The sequence below is a fragment of the Rhinopithecus bieti genome, unplaced genomic scaffold (assembly GCF_001698545.2).
Source record: "Rhinopithecus bieti isolate Rb0 unplaced genomic scaffold, ASM169854v2 scaffold_12573, whole genome shotgun sequence".
NCBI lineage: Eukaryota > Metazoa > Chordata > Mammalia > Primates > Cercopithecidae > Rhinopithecus > Rhinopithecus bieti.
In genome coordinates, this window is record NW_016807321.1 from 2,439,340 (window position 1) to 2,443,558 (window position 4,219).

Below are 4,219 nucleotides of genomic sequence, written 5' to 3' on the forward strand. Positions count from 1 at the left end.
TATCATGCACCCTCCTGGGAGCCATTCCTGGTGAGCTCTATCATGCACCCTCCTGGGAGTCATTCCTGGTGGGCTCTATCATGCACCCTCCTGGGAGCCATTCCTGGTGAGCTCTATGATGTGCCCTCCTGGGAGCGTGTGGGCAGGAGGGGAGTCATCCATCTCTGATCTCTCCTTGATACCACACGTGGGGCCCCCCTTGTGTCAGTTTAGCCAATATCTCCTTTTGAAACTACCCTCCCTCACCACCTCCATGTGTGTTTCTAGAAGGTCTAAGTCCCTCTATCTTGCCCCTTCCCACATGACCAGTCATTTGCAAATTGAAGTTTTTCCCAGGAGTCTTTTCTTAGGGTCAGGGAGAAAAAGTTTTCCTGCTGAGGTTGTTAGGCTTGGGGGTGTGGAACTGGGGTTTCCCTGGGCTCTCTCTCCTGGCCACAGTAATAGGAGAGAGTTCAGACATTCTGGAGGTGGGCAAAGCTGACAATGGAGGGAGACGTGGAGGAGAAGAGAGCTCTCTGATGATCTTTTTAGAGCTCATGGACCCAGCCATGTCTGAAGGCACTCTACTCTTGAACTGCCCAGTTATGTAAGGCAATGGATTCTTTTTTTTTTTTTTTTTTCAAGCTGGCATACAAGGCCAAAAGCCAATGCAAACCAGCTTTTTTAAAAAAAGTGACTTCTCCCCTTTTCATTTTTGTACTTTTGTGTCAGGTGGAGCTCTAGTGCTCCTAGAGTAAGACTTGGACTTAGGGCTTCTAGTCACATTCATCCTAAACTGTCAACATGCTTTTGACCTCCCTGGAATCTGGCCTGGTGGTAGTCCTGGAGCATTCATCTGATATGCAAACAAAGGATCCATCTTCACTGACAAATTCTTAGAAATTCTGGACTGAGTTTCCAACCTCTGTTGTAGTTCAGACAGGGTCCGTAGCACCTGTGGAGGACATTTGATCTGCCTTCAGGGCTCCCACTGCTGGCTCTGGGGGCCCGAGCAGGTGCCAGTGCCTACTAGTAGGTTATGCAGAACCTGTTCAACTATGAGGAAGGGCTCCTGGGGGTCTCCTTTGGTGAGGCCCCATTTGTGACAGGGAGACCAGTGGCCTGGAGCTGTATCCCTTCACATCAGCACAGCAGATGCTGGGGTGGGTGTGAGCAAGACTGAGTCTGCAGCGTCCCCTCAGCAATCTGAGGTAAAATCATTCTGGGGGACATGAGAGTTGGCTGGAGAGATGGGGACTATGATGTTGCTGCTAGGGGCCACAGGCTGTTACCATGATGTTAGAAAGCTGCACAACCCAACAGTTTGATAATGGCATGAGCTGGTCACCCCCAAGAAGATTCTCTCACTTTTTGCTTAGAGGCACTGGCTGGGCCACCAGCCCACTGGGAGCCGGGAGAAAAAGTGTCTAGAGTCACAGGCATGTGCTCTCTTAGGATTTATTTTTGGTATGGGACTCCACAGCTAGGCCTTCTCTACCAGCCTGCAGACCCTTCTGTTTACCATATCCAGAGAATAAAGCTCAAGGTTTCATCCAGAGGGAGGGAAGTGTTTGCCTGGCTCTCAGAGTCGGGGTGGAGTTCTGGGGAAGGGGCTACTGGCCCCCGAAACACTTTCTCCCAGTCGTCTTCTCCCATCTCCAGCAGAATTTGGTGCCACCAGTTCTTGGGGGGTTCTGAGGTGTGGACAGTGTTGGTTCTGAACTGTCTACACTCTGGCCAGAATTCAGTGTTTTGGGTCTTCTAGGCCATTTAGTTTGCACCTGTGAATTTTCTGGCTTCTAAATTGCTTTGTTGCAGTTTCACCTCCTCACTCCTGCCAATTTATGCCTTAAAATCTGTCATTTTAGCCCAGTGTAAGAGAGAACAAAGGTAAACACACATATACACCTGCTTTCCTTGCCTGGATGGGTATGCCTCCAGCTGGTGAGCACACGACTGTCTGCCTGAACAGACGGGGAGTCAGCTTAGTGCTGGGTCGACAACACCCCGTGAGTAATTGAAGCCTCAAGTTCAGGCGGGATTTTCCTATTAACCACTCTGTCTCTCTGAAGCTGGTGGCCTCTCAGAGGCTGCTAAAGACATGGATGTGGAGGGTTTCCTAACCATCACCTGACTGTGAATCCTGCAACACAGGCCATCCATGCTCCCAGGGGTTATAGTCTCTGTTCCGTTCCCTTTGCCAGTCTTAAAATATGGAGGTGGAGTGTGGACTTCTCTAATAGAGTCTTAAGTCTTCACAAGGGCACCTTATCCATGATCGTGGGTGGCCTGGGCTGATGCCAGGCAGCTGACCTTTGGCAGAGCTATGCTCTGAGCCACTCTGGCCCTCACTGCACCCCAAGCCCACCACCCCTCCTGGCTGCTCCCATTGTCTCTGCCTCTCTTTCTTTCCTCTCAGTGTCTTCAGCATGCAGGTCTCTGTGTGTGCTGACTTTTCTAAAGCCTGGCCTCTCCTCTTCCAGCACCTGCTATGGCTCCCTCCTCCTCTCCCTCTACTGTATCTTCCTCCCATCTGCTTATGTACTCCTGGTCTCTCCTCCTTCCTGATTTCCACCCTACCCTGCAGCTGCATCGGGGCTGTCCCAGCCCCTTTCTCCTCATTCCCAAGGCTGATGTCTGCTGTGTGCAGAGAACGTACCTTCTGGGTATGCACTTGGGTGCCCCAGAGGCATCAGGACACGTGCTTGGGTGAAAACAACCGCCTGCCCGCTACTCCCACCTGGTCCTTTCTGGGCCCAGCAAGACACCAACTCCCATCAGCCCCTGGTCTTCACTCACGCAGTGAAGGTCACATGGCCACACGAGAGCCCCTAAGCACAGCTGCCTGATGTGCCACGTGAATGTGAATGCCCTGGGGAGCACCCAGCTTCTGCTGTGCCACCGCATGGGGCCAACCATAGAGCAGCTCTGACAAGGGCAGGAGTATGATGTGGGGGAAGAAGGGATGGTTATTTTGGATCCTGGGGAAAGCCATGCAGGGATACATGTATAACAGCACAGTCTGTGCCCTGCCCACCATGTGGACACAGTGACTCCCCTGAGCTCCTAGAGAGCCCCTCCCAGTAGCTAGTGTCACAGTGTCGCTGAGCTGTCTACTTGGGCTGACTGTAGCTCCTGAGAGCTGGCCACACCCCTGGCAGCCTCATGAGCCAGTGTAGGTCTTGAGGGGATCACTGGGAGCACCATGAAGTTGAAGGATGAGGCACAGTCTCAGCCCTGCAGAACCATCCCTGAGCAGCCACCACTCCCAGGGTGAGAAACCTTGCTGGAGGGGAAGGGGTGCCTGTGAAGCCTTGCCACCCCCCCCCCCGACAGGAGCCAAGGAGCAGGAGGTTGAGCAGCAAACCGCAGCCACCACTCCAGCACCCAGCGAACCCTCTTCATGGGGCATATTCCACTCTGCTCATGGGGCACCTTTTGCCAAATTAGACACACCTTTGCCTGTTGATTTCACTCACTGTCAAAAGTGTTTTCCTTGTCTTTAATCCTGTCACAGCTCTCTCTGTAGAAGTTGTCAAAATAGCAGAAGTCAAACCTGGTAATGTTTATGACTAAAGATGGTGAGGAGCCATGTGAGAACCAGCCTGCTGCCTAGGAAAGACCAACCAGAAGCGCTACAGCTTCCACCCCGTACCCCCTGGGCCACCGCTTGGGACCCCTGGTGGGTGGATAATCTCAGAACCCATCAGGCACCAAATCTAGAAGGGCTCCATGATGGCTGCTCTAACTCCCACCCCACATGGAAGCCCTACTTGGCTCAGCTCTGAGCGGATAAGGAGAAAAAAGACTGACCATTGTTGAATCTTATCCCTTTCTACACATATGGACTCCTTCCACCTCTCAGCCAACTGTGATATAGGCAATAGGACGGTCTCCATCATTGCAGATGAAGGAACCAAGACCCAGGGAAGCCCAGAAGGCTGCTCAGAGCCACAAAGGTTTGCCTACAGGCCCCTGACTCCAGAGCTGGTGCCTTGGGAACCACATGATGGTGTCTGTAGCATATCCAGGAGGAGAAGAGCAGATCCTCGCAGAACAGTAGGATCCAGTGGGTATCCAAGGGGCCAGGGGAGAAGGGGCTGCTATGGTCCCTAGTCCAGTGGGATGGGCAGGAGGCGCCTGGAAAAATCTGCCTGGGCAGGGCAGGGAAAGATGGGAGCTCACTGCTGGGTTGCTCCAGCCTCAGGAGAGTTGGGAACCATCTGGGTCCCCAGTCAGG